Below are 15,297 nucleotides of genomic sequence, written 5' to 3'. Positions count from 1 at the left end.
GGAATTCAGCCAGTGAGGGGGTGGCTCAGGCTCTGCTCTTGGGGCTTTTCACTCCAATGAAGATGCTGACTCCTCACGAAGCTACCAGTGGGCTAAGTGTAAATCTGCTTTCCCACCCCAAGGACTTGCTTCTGACTATGCACAGAAATTTATAGTTTGTTTTTTAAAAAAATATTGCTCCCCATTACCCATAAAAGAGAGAGGCTTGTTGGAGCTGCACACCTCCCAGGCACAGTGCTATTGGTTGCCCTGCCAGCCCCATAATGTAAATTACCTTTGCACTTTGTAATAGAGTCAGCACCATGACAGGAACTCACACATCACTCAGTTGGCTAAGGGTAATAAAGAGGAAAATCAAAAGGAGCATGAGTTCATGCTGGAGGTATGTGCAATCAAAGAGAGAGATTTATGACAAAAGCTGAGTTACAATATTATAGAATATAAACAGCTTCTTACTGTTATGTTTTCATACACCCCATGTTCCTTCAGTAAGTACAGTGTTAAGTTTGGGGGATACTTAGCTGTGAATTTTTGCCTTCTTAAAAAGGTCTGGAAAAACAAACTTGCATTTATGTGGCATAAAAATCATTGCTGAGGTTCAGCCTGCTGGTGTGAACAAGTACAAGGTAGCAGTCTCTGGCTAACTGGCATCAAAAGCATATTTCAAAAGTCTGGTGTGATGATTCTCATTTGTTGAAAGAGGTTTAGCTTCTGCAAAACTCACTTGGTCTATTCACCACTCTGCAGTAACATCTATCATCAGTAGCCACTCAGTATTTACCAGAAGCAGTGCCAAGTGCCTGACACAGGGATGGCCTCACTACAGACTGTACCCAATTCATTCTCCTAAGAATATCCTGACTATAACTTTATCTGGGCATCCTCTGGTACAGAGGAGGAATGGCTGTGCAGTCTTGGGCCAAAGCTTTACCAATTTCTGTTGCAGATGCTGAGGGAGCACCACTCTCTCAGGAGATGGCACACTGATGTCCTTGGTTCCATGCTGGCATCTCCCCACAGAGCTGCTTCATCACCATCAGAGCTCCTGGGCATCGTCTGCAGTCCCAGGGATGTGGGCCAGCCCTGCATCCTCTTTCCCTTTCACTCGCACTAACCCCTGCCTCCTAGGTGAACAAGAGGTTGGTGTGCAAAAGAATAAAGAAAATAAAGAATAAAGAAAAGCAGAATGAACAACAAAAGACCCAATTGTAACTTGGAATTAGCTCAGAACGGAATTTTAGGAGAACTGAAATGCTGCATAACCATATAACAAAAATTAGACAATTTCAATGTGCTTTTTTTGTCCCTGTCTTTGTAACAAAGAGCAGCTCTTTGCACTTGCTAGCATTATGTGATCTGAGTTTCCCTGTAAAACTGCAAAAAGAAAAATTCTGGTGTCTGTGTTTCTTCTAGTGATCTTTGTGCTGCTTTTATTCTCATCTGGGAAACCAACAACAGGCCCAGGCACCGCGATCGCCTGCCCACCCTTTGCTCACACCAAGCTGTAGCTACAACCTCAGTCAAAGGGACTGGTGTACACTACTGTGGCACGCCAGCCCTTCCTCTGCGTGCCCATTTTTCACCCCATCTCACCCCAGACCTGCACTGGCTGTGGTGAGATAGAGGGGGAGCCAGGTTTAGCCCCAATGAAACGGTCTCATAGTTTGAGAAGAGGGCAGAATTCCAGAATCATAGAATCAATTAGGTGGCAAAAGACTCTGAATGTATTGAGTCCAATCTTTGACTGAGCACCACCATGTCAACTAGACCATACCGCCGATTGCTGCATCCAGTCTTTCCTTAAACACCTCCAGGGACAGTCAATGGAAAATGTGGAAAACATCAGCTTTTTATATTAACGCAAAAAGGATGAAGCAGATGTTTTTAAGTAAACATGGACTCTTGGTATGCATATCTGAGAAATCAAGAGAAGCTTTTTCAGAAGCAGGAGTAGCCCATGAATTTAAAGGAGTTTTAAATACTGTACTTTCCCATAAAGCTATAAAATCCTGGCAGAAAGCTCAGCAGCCAATCAAGAAGGAATGAACCTGAGCATGTTATAACTCAGATTACCAATAAAAATGTCAGTCTGAAATCAGAAGTGGGGAGTTTTATAATCTTGAACTGAAAGTATTTTTTTAATTGCTTTCAAATGGGGAACTTAACAATATAATTAAATATATATATAAAAAGCCCCAAAGTGCTACAATCTGCTTTACTATCTGACTTTGTCAAGCTGATTATTATTACAATAGGGGAAATGGTGGATTTGAATGTCTTTTCTCTGGCACTGCAATTTCCCAGCTGTTTTATTTGGATTGTATTAAAAATGGACAAAATGCACTCTGCTGCTTCCATAAAAACTAGTTGAGCATTAAGAGTTAATACCAGCATTTTAAAATCATTAAAACCAGCCTATAGCTTTAGATTAGTGTGGGGTGAGATGTGTTATTTGAAGCAGGTGTGATCTGTCAGGAGCTGTGTTTTGGCATTTTACAACCAGTGGGGCTAGGTGCACAGCTGTAGACTGAAGAAAAATGGACCAGCGTGGGTACAATGGGCGGCTTTGTATATATGTTGCTATTTTGCTAATGCACTTTTAGCGTATATATAGATAAACAGTCCAAATATTGATTGGTATTTTGTGGTATTAATAGTCTCACTTTAATCTGGTTTAGTCTCTAAAGTATATTACATTGATCAGTGACCACTGATATATTTTCTTAGTGAGACTAAATTATGCTCTTTCCCAAAGGATATGTCTGTAAACAAAGCGCCTGGAGGAATAGTTTGGATAGTGAAAGAGAGCTGAGTATGTGTCAGTCAGGTGTAAACTGCTGGAAATAACCTGTTACTGTTTATGGGCCAGCTTGTACAGATCGCTTCAGAACAGAGTTGGTTGGGAGCCAGCAATCAAACACTCCTTTTGTTGGAAAATGCCAGTGTGGGGAAACAGAAGTATTTCATAGGAATGTGTCAGTCTGATGAAGTTTTGATGAAATACAAACAGGGTCCTGCTGGAAGCCTACTATGTTCCTGCCAACCCGCACAGGTTGTTGTTGGACCAGAAACTGTTTATTCTTCTAAGGCTCATGTTGATAGGGCTGCCCCAGCCTCCACAGGTCCTGAACCTCCCTGGTGCTGGTGGGGTTGGGCAGTGTGGAAACCTTGTCTGAGGCTAGGAGAGTGATCTTCCAAGAATTATTTGGTCATGCAAATTTCAAACCTCAAATTTCAATATCTTCATTATGGCAAAACAATTTTTTTTACGTTAATTTTCTTTTCCATGAAGTGTCTCTATATTTCTAATTTTCCAAAAGACAGTGAAGTTTTCAATTATTTTAAGTTAAGGTATCTTCCCAACAGAAGAAAATTTCAACTTAATCTCATATAGTCGATGGCACAGAAATGCTACTGAGATCATGCACATGGATTACCCAAACTTTCATATAAGCTCCTCAGGTCTTGATAGCAACATGTTATTTGGGACAGGAAAATGTAGTGGTCTTCCACTATTTAAAGTAGTAATATCCTTAATTTCATAATAGAAAACTTCCCTGATATGACTGCTTTAAAGAATGTTATTTATTATACTACAGGACTGCTGAAAAGTATTTTTTAGCTATGTAGTAGAAACAAATATAATTGAAATATGTAAACTCTGTAAGTTTTTGGAAAAACCACAAAGACTGATAAGTAGATTTTAAGAACAAATAGATTTCTGTGAGACCGACAGATTGTAGGTAACATACAGATAGTGCTCATTCCTTTGCTATAAATATAGCAAAGAGAGTCTGTTTTTCTTCCCACCTATACTGATTTTTTTTTCCATTGTAACTCATCTTCTTGCAGTGGAGCTACTAGTGATTTATTCTAGTGCAAATAAGAATTAGAATTGGAAGCATTACTTTCAACCCAGCAGTGTCCATTTAACTGTCACAATGGGTAAAGACAAGAGCTCTCAGAGAAGGTTGTTTATCCTTATGGGAAGGGACAATAAAAACCACAGGGGATTTCCCTTCTGGCCTGGGTGGAATTTTAAGGGATGGAAAAGGGTAATTTTTATTCTGTACTTTAATAATCCAAGACCTTTGATGTTAGTGGTAGATATCAGTATAAATCTCAAGGGCATGAAGTTAATGGAATTACATTAAGGGTGAATTTTCCTCAAGGAGCAATTCACACACTCTGCTTTGCAGCTAAGAGTGCTATAGGTCAACAAGGCTTTGCTAATTATTACAGATTATGTGAAACATGACTACTTAGACCACAGAAAAATGTACTGTTCAATTACACATATATAACCAAAAAGACAATATTATTCTGAATATTTCCTGTTGAACTAAATACTAGAATTTTTTACTACTAGACTCCAGCCACAAGCACTGGTATGTAAGCTGGAGGACTGTGAGTATAAAGCAAGGTCTAAAGAGTTTAAGCCTTATTTTTGTACTTAAATCTTGTACTATTTGCATTCTCTGTTACTGGGACATTCACACAATCCCTGGTGACTCCTGGGACACAAAATGTGTATCCTTTGCAGCTAAAGGAGCAAAGCCAGCACTGTCACATAATAAATAAAAATGTGGAAGATTAAATGTTATAACATCCTGAAGGGTGTAGTAAGTAAAGTCAAGCTAAGGAAGAATGTATCCAGAAAGGCTGTGAGGCCAGACCAAGTATTTTCAGCTCAAAATATCACAATGGGAGTATGGCATTATTTCCATCATCTCTGGTGGTGGGGAGGAACAAGGGCAGAGATTAAGGAGGAGAGCTGCCACCAGCACTTTCAATGTCTCCAGTGTGTAAGAATCATTAATCAGCCAGCAATGGTCACATGAGGTTACATGATATTATAACCTCCCTTTTGGAAAGAGAAGCTATTCTGTGGCAAGGCTTGGAAACTACTTTTGATGAAGACTGGTCTCTATAGAAATTTCCCACATCTGTGGGAGAGGCCTGTAGTTTTCTCTTATTGATGGTGAAGTTATGGTAGAAATTATTTAGAGGGAAAATTGTGTTCTAAAAGGGCAGTGGCAGGAAGAAAAATGTTTCTATGTACACAGTGGCTCACTCTGCAAAAGCATTAATTTAAAGACTTCCTATGCTTTACTATCATTAACACATTGTAAACACATGAAGCTAACTATTCATAAAATAGCATCTATTTCATGGTCCACATCACTCATCTCTTGTGGGAAACCATGCAGGAAGAGTAGGGTGAGCCTCTGGGGAATAGGAAAAATTTTAGTATCGTTCCTTAAGGGAAGATGATATTTCTCTGTCCTGTAAACAAACAGCTCATTTGAATGTGAAAATTGGTATAGTTGCAAGACTGCCGTAGGATCCAAAATTCAATCCCCCTCCATGATTCTGCATCCCATCAGTAGAGTAGAAGGTAATTCTGGGTCTACAGTGAATCTTGTGCTTCTTAATCCTCAGCCTGATGCTTTTGCAGGCCTCACTTCAGAAGAAGTTAAGCAGAAAGTCCTACAACCTGTGGCAGATAATTGAAAATTATAAGGTCTCAGATAAAGTAATGTGATGAGGTCTGAATTTCAAGGAGGACACAGATATGCACAAGATGAAGAAAGTTACATATTGTGAGAGAAGATTTGAAAATGAATAAAGAGATTTGTAATGAAAAGTTGAAGAATTGAGTTTATTTTCTCTATCACAGAAAAAAATTGCAGTGTACATCTGTCACTCCAATGTGACATGGATTACCCTTGTTACTTTTTCCAGGCCAGTGGATATATTAGGTCATATGTGCATGGAAAATGACAGATTTTAAGTCAACAGTGATGGAAATGTCAAGTTGAGGACAGATACTGCCTCACCTCTCTAAAGACAGCATCTCTTGGTTACCACTGTATTCCCAAGTGGCACTGTCATGAGCTAAGCAACAGCTCTGCCCTGTTTCTCATTCTGCATTTCTCTGCATTTCTAGAAACCTGGTTCTAGTCACTGCTGCAGCTCCTCCACCTGCTTTTTTGCTCCCATGGATGTGAGCTCAGCCAAAACTTTGCTGAAAGCATGCGAAAGGTACTTTCACAACTCGGCTGAATTCTGGGGCAGGAGGGTGGGAGGGAAGAGGGTCCATCTCCCAGCCCTGCATTCTCACACTCACACTTCACACAAGCCATGGAGCCAGGTTGGAAGGCAGAGGATGGTGTCATTGTCAGCCTTTCATTTCCAGTTAAAGTCATATGTGTGTCTGTGCTATTGAGGACAGTCTAGTCCTCTGTAATGAGATATAAGCTTACAGAAGAACTAGACTAATTGTCCCAGCAAAGTTCTGAAAAAAATCATGTGGCAGTGAGTATAAATAAAAGATCCAACAGTCTCTTTCAATTAATATTACTTGTATTACATTTGAAATGTATACAGTGCTACATGAAGAAAAGCACATACCACCAGTGCAAGCAACAACTTCCAGCTCTATAAGAAGTGGGAAACATATTTTTTTCTCAAATGAGGTCTGACTTAAACCTGTGGCACTTTGGGCAGCTGTTAAATTATATTTTGAACTAGCATTTGCAGACATCTTATCACATCCAGATTGAGGCAGAAATTGGACAAAGATGTGAATGGCCATTGTTCATCTGAAAGCTATTCCTGTATTCTCGGTAGAACTATTGATATTTGAATTGGGGAAACACCCTTCTCTCTGTTAAATTGTTTCACTCCTCCACCAGTGGCAGTTTAGTTTTCTTGTAGTGAGCCCATCCTTTGGACTGCCTGTACTGAGGCAGCAAGGGCTAGGTAGAGGGGGACACACTTTTACCTGTCATCTTCTCCAGAAAAAGGCTGACAGTCTCAGAAAACCAGCAACCATTGCAGTACACAGAAAGATAACCTACAGAACTTTGTTAAATGGTTGCACGAGATATAGGTGTGTACTTAGGTATATGTATAAATTTCTCTTGACAAAGAAATGGCAAAGTGCAGTGGGGAAGAACAACCATCTTAGCCTTTCCTTCTTGCAGAAGTTTTACCAGCAAGAGAACCCACTGCTCCACTGAGCAGTGATGGAGCAGAAGCTTTGGGCTGTGTTTTTTCCTCTGACTGATGGACTCTCAGACTTGAAACTGGCATGCAGCTTCCCTGAGACCCAGTTGCTGTGCCAATAACACAGGCTGGTGAAAGATACCTCCCGAGGGTGTGGTGAGGATGAATAAAGTTGAAAAGAGAATTGAGGTGCTCAGCTGAAACGTGCTTGGTACTGTCAGATAATTGTTGTATTCTTTATTCATTTGTAAATAGCTATTTGAACAGTCCTTGGGAAAATGTGGACATTTGAAAAGAGGCCAATAATATTCTTTACAGGAAAAGCAATGACCATAAATTTGAACATGCTTTATAAAGGTTACATCTGAAGAATGAAGATATATCTGTAGATTAAATTACTACATTTGTAACATATAAAAATAGGATATAGTCATAATCCCCCTTTGAGTAAAGGAGGCAAAAAAACCCCAATAAAACAGCTGCTTTCCAAAGTTTCTAGATGCAGAGTTCAATAAAACCTTGATGTATGTAGTATGTATAAGCAGAACTGAGCTTGGATATATTAATCTCCAAAACTCTTTATTTTGCAGCCAAAATATGCCTACATGGAGTAGATTAAAAATATTTATACAAGGCAAAATTCCAAGGCTAGTGAACATCCTGTTGCCAAAGACATTTTGCGGACAACAATATATCATTTTACCACATACAGTAGTTACTGCTTTCACAGTGAAAGAATATGATAACATAGATATATACACATGAAATTCTGAAATTATGTTTGTGCCCACAAGTTGACTGAAGTTTCTCATATGGCCATTCAGGAGACCAAATCCTGCAAGTGACTGCAGATGCCCTCTTTCCAAGCTGTGAATAATTGTTTGAACTCCAGGAAAAAGCTGTGTAAGTTAAAAAATGTTGTTTAGACATGATGGATGTCTTTGGTTGCTAGCTATAGACTTGGAGTGAGTTGTCCTGCTGCACCACAGATTTTCTAAGTGAGGCAAGGCAGTGCTTTAAGACTTCATCACCTTTAGAAACATTACTGAACATTACAGAGTCAAAGCTTCCTATACCCTTCCCTTGTGGGCCACAGAAACCTATTCAGAAAATACAAATCAAGGAGGATAAGAGTAAGTCAGACCAAACATCCACAAAGTCCAGAGCCCCAAATCTGAGAGCAGGCTTTGAATTATTTTGATGCCAGAGTGTGTCTGATCTCCTTAAGCCTGCTCCTGCATCACATTGCAATGAGTTCTTACATTTTATTTCTTACTGCTACATATCCCCACATTTTTTTTCAAGTCTGCCATGGGTTTATCTCATCTGCTAAAATTCCCTCTTGAAAAAAATGAAGCACAGTGACCATCTCCCCCAAGTTCAACTTCTTTGAGGGACATAATATACATACATATTTCTGTAAGATCTTCCTCAGGCTGAAGACTCTAAGCCAAATTTCATGTTTCTTTGGTGGAATTATTTCCAGTTCAGTGCCCATATATATCTTCCTTTTCTCTCTCTAACTAGGTTGCAATAATCTCTTGGAGATGAGGGGATGAGGACACAATCATCAAACAGTACATGAACCAAAGATTTATATCACAAAACAATGCCATTTTTTGGTGTGTTTATTTTTTCTTTTTTCCTTTCTTTTTTCTTTTTTCTTCTTTTTTCTTTTTTTTATTTTTTTTCTTCCTCCTTCTTTTTTTCTTCTATATTCCCTTTTGTTAACACTTCTGTTTTATACGCTACTTTGGTATATGGCTTCTGTGGGTTCAGCCTTCCTCTGGTGGGTCCTGTCTATCTTCTTTTACTATAGACAGAACTCAAGAGAAACTGTGATCCTAAAGCACACATAAGTACTCCTTGTTATATTTCTAAAATGAGGAGGAATTAATACGGACGTCTATTTCTAGTTTGTTTCGCTCTAAAAACCCCAAAGAATACTGTGAAAATTAGCTTTAGAGACACACAAACAATATTGCAATAGAACATGTGATTACTTACATTATTTAAAAATACTCAGACTTAGTTAATTTAATGAAGTGTGGTTATCTCCAGTTTTGGCAAAATAATCCTGTTGTTCAGCCAATTTTATTGAGAAAAATAAAAACAAGATATATGGAAAATGCCAACAATGGATAGAGATGTTAAACATGCTCGAAAACCAGGTATCTTAACATTCTGCTTCACAAAAATAAGTCTGAAATAAAAATTAAACAAAACACTATAAAAACTGTCTTTTCTAGATGATGCTGGGGAATAAAAAAAACCAACTACTTTTGCTGGGCATTTAGTGAACCAATTTTCATCCTGGTTATGAGAAAGTTAACATCATTTTTTTGTTTTCACAGCACATTTTGTAAAAAAAAAAATTATTTGTCTTGGTTTGATGTTCACTTTGAGTTTTTGAAGAGGTTAGAGGTCTATGAAAAGAATGTAAGGAAATTCCTCTTCTTGGATATTTTTCAATCTGAAAATGGAATATTTCTTTGTTTAAAAGAAAATTAAATAAAGATTCTTTAATATTTATTTTTGAACACATTAGTTGTATAAAACTGAATACTCATTCAGATCTTGAATTTTGGACTATTTGAAAAATGGCTTAAGAAGTAATTTCAATACAAAGATACTTAAAATGTAAAAATTATCATTTCAAAGAGTGTACTTTCTTCGTACTGCTTAGAACTTTCAACACAAAATTGCAAAAAACAATTTGTTGTCTAACCGCTTGCACTTTGTCAGGATTTATTTGTTTACTGTTTTGTTGTTTGTTTGTTTTAAAACTCTTGGGCAAGCAGTTGTTATCTGCACTAATTATAATGCTCTATTGTACAGTAATTAGTCCAATTTTTTACTCTACACACTCTGAACATGAACCTCATATTGAAGAAACCAGAGCTAAAAAACTGACTTTATAAAATAAATGAGTATCAGGGATTATGCTGTTTTGTCACACAGAATCATAAACTAGATAAATAAACTTTATTAGAGTCAATATCCAAAATTATTTAAGCTGTTCCATGGTACACATCACTGTCAATTTTTTTTTAGATGATTGCACATTCCAAAACCACTTAATTTACAGTGAAGGAAGGCTGGACTCTGCTTTTTATCTTTACCATGCTTTCAAGCAGAAACAAATACCCAGGCCTCCCAAAACTTAAAACAGAAGCAATAAAGTACCAAAGAAAAGATGGGAACTTCCCCATTCCAAAACAAAACTGCTATTGGCAGCTACATTCCGGGACATCCTGTTTTGATTTTTCTATTTCATTTATTCTTCATCTCAACTGTTTTTCAAACATTTTCAGTAAAGATCTTTCAACAATTGTGGAAATGTTTTCTCTTAATTGGAATAAAAAAATCCAACAAAGGAGACATTTCAGCTACAGAAGCCCTTTAGGATTGTTCAGAGTGTTTTGAACCCAGTGCCACTGAGGTACCACCCTCACACAGGTGTACAGGAACCATGGGTTTGTAGAAGTGATGTCCTGCATTGTGCTTGAGCCATCAGGGATTTCCCTGCTCCCATACTTTAAGCATCCTCTACATAGACAAGATGTGGTCCTGCAAACACTTACAGATGTTAATTGGTAGTTCTGGTAGACACAAAGTGACTTTGACTCAAATTTGTTTAAATGCATGAAGTCAGAGGCATGGAAGTGTAACACGGAATTAAATGCAACCTCGCTTTGTATTTTCCATCCAACTCTTTTCTTCCCTGAGCTACACATTGTAGCAAATACTTGCTTACTTCTGCATTTCCCAAGACTTTTTCTCCCTTACTATTGTTTGGTAATGACACTGTTCTATGGTAATGATAAAAATATTTTGAATGCAGTATATATTAAAGCTGTTTTTGGTTGAAAATTACTTCAAGATATATATAAATTGCTTTTAGTTTTGTTTTACCTCCTTTTGTGCTCTATATTCTATTAGAAAAACATTTGGCTTTCCCCCCTTTTTTTTTTTTTTTTTTTTAATAAAACAAGCCCATTCTTTTCCAATCTGGTGAATAAAACTTAATAAAATTATATTCTTTGATCTCTACCTAACAAAGAACTGTATATTGTTAAATGAAGTGGAACTGCAGCTACACAGTTTGCTGTGGACTCATATTCCTGGAATCAATTATCTATAGATTTTAGAGGAGGACAGAATTTACAGACTTTTCAAATGGGAATTGATGGAGAGCTGAAGGAAAAACAGAGACATTTCATAGTGGTGCAGTGACAAGAAAGAGATCAATAAAACACTATGAAGGAAAATTTTAAGGGAAATAATATTTCCAGATTTATATATAACATTTCATTTGGCACCACTGGAGGAAATAATTATTTGCAGAGATAAATATGTACATATTTTAAAATGGTTTCTTGAGAGTTACTCAATAGTATGGAAATTTAATTGCAGTTTTAATACCTAAGTATTAAGTAACTTTTATGTATCACAAATTGTTAATAAAGTGGTGATATAATGTCCATTCACCTCACAGAAAGAAGAGTGCACTGTTAAAAAGTTTACCATAACCAGCAAAATGCACTGAGTACTATGGTGAAGGAAATGCTTGGATATTTTCTAACTTGCCATCAACAGACAACTGCTCTGAGCAAAAGGTTTATAAATGGAGGTCCACCTGTGTAACCATTTGATGCCAGATGCATTCATATCCTCATCCAAGAACTGTTACCTGAGCCTGGAAAATTGGACATAGAATTGCACAGGCTTCCTTTGCAGTCAGTTCAGAAAGACAGGGTCTCCAAAGGGAGATTCTATTCTATTCTATTCTATTCTATTCTATTCTATTCTATTCTATTCTATTCTATTCTATTCTATTCTATTCTATTCTATTCTATTCTATTCTATTCTATTCATCTCCTCAGTGATTCTAAAAACAGTGCAGAAGTTGATTCAGATACTGACAGTAATGCTGTGGATACCTACAAGCAGGCCAAACAAGTGTCACAGGTGCCTCTGCGGGTGATTCAAGCCAGCTGAACAGTTCAATTCAGCTCCAAATCAGCAGCACCAATTATAGTTGCATGCTGAATCTGCATCTCCTTCACTTGGGGCTGGTATAGGTGTCAGGCAGAATGAGTCCACAATTTACCTCAAAGCCCTCCTAGGTGCATCCCTGGGATACATGGAGAAAGCATTGTAACAAATCCTAGAGCTTTGATAAACCTAACATATGTGAATCATGTGCTGTAAGAAAACTGAAACCCAAACAACAGTAAAGATCTATTTACCTTTCAGCTTCACCTCTAGTTTGTATATAAATTGTCTGGAATTTTGGCTTAAAACAGTGTTGCTCTTTGGTAAGGCATCCAGATGGAGACAAAACAAGACATGAAGTAAGCTGTGAAGGTATGTCCAAGGTACAATCATGAGCTGATATGAAGAAAGAGAACCACTGGTCATAGAGTTTAATGTGGAGAAAAGTAAAACAAATAAATTATTTATCAAGGAAAAAAGAACAGATATGGATTTAGGACAATGATCAGGAGGATGTTTCTAGCTGTATCACTTTGAAGATTCTGTAGGGAAGTCAAGAGGTTTTTGTCTACTTCTCCTTTTCTTATACTCCTTTTTGCTAACTATTAATCTTTATATTTTTAGATAGAAAAATGAAAGTGAAGACCTTTCCTATTGATAGATTTGCTGTTCACAGTGCTCTGTATTAAAAATGTGGATTGTAATACCTGCTGTCCTACATAATTCTTTTTTATTTGCTTCTTGCATTTTCTCTTTTCATGTTAATATTTCAGATTACTCTTGATCACATAGTTAAATTTGGCAAAACTAAAAGAGTATCAAAGGGCAGGACAAATAGAAAATACAAATTACTTCATTCTAGGTGTGATTGCTTTCTTCCTACAATGCACGCCTCTTGGAACTGGAGGATCTAGTTCCAGTTGTCACCTTTTCCATATTACCCTGAAATCCAAGAAATAGGAGTCTTGCAGTCATGAATTATTTAGCTTATAGATAATGGAACTGCAGCTCTGGCAAGTGCCCTGACCATGAGACCATCATGCCATCTTAGGAAATAATCATATCCACTTCCTAACTGGAGTGTAGGCTGCTGCAAAAATTGGATTTTTTCATTTCCATGAAGAACATGAAAAGCCCAGCTCTGTCTGTGGTTGGCCACCAATGAAGAAACTTCTGAGAGTCTAAGCATAACAAAAATTAAGGACTTGTAATTCTTTCAACTGGTATAGATGAATTAATGAATTTAGGTGCCTACAAGGCCAAGCAGCTCTAGGAGCTAATTTGTTCTCTGGGTTTGAATAAAGTTCAGGATTCCACCTGGGCACCACTCTTGAGGAAGCAGAAGCAGCAATTATCAGGAATAGAAAAATCAGAATGATGTTAAAGCCATGGCTCATGTTTACAGCCTAAGCACAGCTGCACTGAACATTTGTCAGTGAAAGAGGCCTCCAGCTGTCTTGTTGACAGGTAGTAACCTTGAATTGCTCTGCCACAATAATAGGTTGTACTTATGATCAAAAATAAAGTATTCTGTTATACCCCTGTAGCCACATACCCTTTCTGCCCTGTACTCAACAGAATTTACATACACAGTCAGTAATTCAGTGTTTGTGCAACTGTGCAAACAATAACACTAGATAGAACTGTTTCTTTTAAGATCTTTACACATCTCTGGTTGAAACATAATCCTGACCTAACCATGCCCTCCTCTTCTAGAAATGGGATGGTATTTGAAAGTATGATGGTACTACAAAAGTCTGTGGAGCTGAGAATGGGGACATTTAAGCTGAAGTGTTTGATCTTTGCACTTAGAGTTAAGCATCATTTAGACAGCCAAGTGGCTTAATTTTCAGAAGGGCAGACTGACTGCAAATGTGCTGGGTAATTAACATCCCAACAGTCCATTTAAGTAACTTAATAATGTTATTCCTGATTTACTGAGTAGGCCTCTGGCTCACAATCAATAGCACAGCCAGAACAAGATCCCAGAGCATGTAACTCCCCCTCCAGTGCTTCTCTTCATTAAGCAATGAGTCAAGTTTAAACCTCTACAGATATTTTGTGGATAGAACGGGTAACTTCTCACAGCAGGTGGGGTCAAAACACAGGCATGCCCTCACCAGGGACTTCCTAAGTAATATCAGATCTGCCCACACCTTCATTCCCTGAGCAACTTCCCAGGTTTTGACTGTCTCACAGAGAGAGTAAAATCCAGCCTCAACCCAGTAGTGGCAGTAACATGAGCTCCCTCCAGGGCCAAAATTTTTGATCACACACTCAGAAATATCTATGTGAACAATCCCCCTTTTAATGTTATTTCTGTATAAATTATGCACTGCTCCTTTCCAGCCAACATTTTTTTTATCAGCAAAAGTTATTTGGTAAGGTTTTTGTTTTCATACTGAGTTTTGATTAAGAAGGAAAAAAAGAGCTTCCCTTCACTTTCACAGTATCTCTCGGCAGAGCAAGCACTCCTGTTTCTAGAGTGGGATTTGGATTTTGTTTTTCTCTACAGTATGTCTTGACAAATAGCCCTCTCTGATTACTGTGCTTGCACAAGATTTCGTTATGGTTTTGATAACATGCCACAATCTTTAAGTTTCTGTTTGATATAAAGAGTCAGTCCCTGAACAGTAATCATAAGAGAGTAGGGAATATTGAGTGTTAGAGTTTCCATATTTTATGAGCTGCCAAAATAAATGATTTAGGGCAGAGAAGCCTCTATTAGTAGCAGATCTCCAGCTTCACTAAGGCAAGATACAGCGCTGACAAGTGGGCCAGTTTGTGGGAACTTATTTTTAGTTCCATTGTTATGACTTCAGTCTTCAGAGCCCAGATTCCCAGGTGGTATGAGTTGATCTGGTTGCATTGTCTTCTGTGCAACTGTGAGTTCTACACTCATTTGTGATTCTCTCCATAGCCCATGTCTGTCTAAGCATCTGGTGCTGATGAGACAAGTCTCTTCCGGACATATCCAAAATTTTCATTTTTCCATTGCCCAACATGAGCAGTGTTTTGATTATTTGCAGTGCTTCTTGGGGTCTTTCTGATCCCTGCTATACATAATTCTGTATCTGACTGTAAAACTGGTATCAGTCAAAGGGGAGTCAAGTTAGTTTTAAACTTTGGCTGGCTGCAAAAGAGAAGTAATACACCAGAGATCAAAGGGAAATATTTTCTAAGGGTCTCATCCAAGGGAACTCCTCTTGGATGAAAATATTCCAAGGGCCACACAGACTGTAAAAAGTCTCTCCAGAGGCCAGAACTGCCCATTTTCAGAATCTCTGT

At 37.9% G+C, this 15,297-nt stretch overlaps 1 long non-coding RNA gene across 3 annotated transcripts in view; it reads right to left on the bottom strand.

The window, feature by feature from the left end:
- The window catches only part of LOC110467973 (uncharacterized), a 63,782-nt gene that overhangs the window by 28,624 nt on the left and 19,861 nt on the right, over positions 1-15,297 (bottom strand). For 2 of the 3 annotated variants that reach the window (XR_014953569.1, XR_013339621.2), the window contains exon 3: positions 1-15,297. This exon is cut by the window's left edge and continues 28,624 nt beyond it; it is cut by the window's right edge and continues 15,224 nt beyond it. The exons of the other annotated variant lie outside the window; for it this stretch is intronic. This is a non-coding gene — a long non-coding RNA (uncharacterized LOC110467973). 3 annotated transcript variants of the gene reach the window in all.

Source organism: Lonchura striata, chromosome 3 (genome assembly GCF_050655825.1).
Source record: "Lonchura striata isolate lonStrDom1 chromosome 3, ASM5065582v1, whole genome shotgun sequence".
In the NCBI taxonomy this organism is placed as follows: Eukaryota; Metazoa; Chordata; class Aves; order Passeriformes; family Estrildidae; genus Lonchura; species Lonchura striata.
The sequence above is the reverse complement of the archived record's forward strand: the minus strand, read 5'-3'. Positions and strand labels throughout refer to the sequence as shown.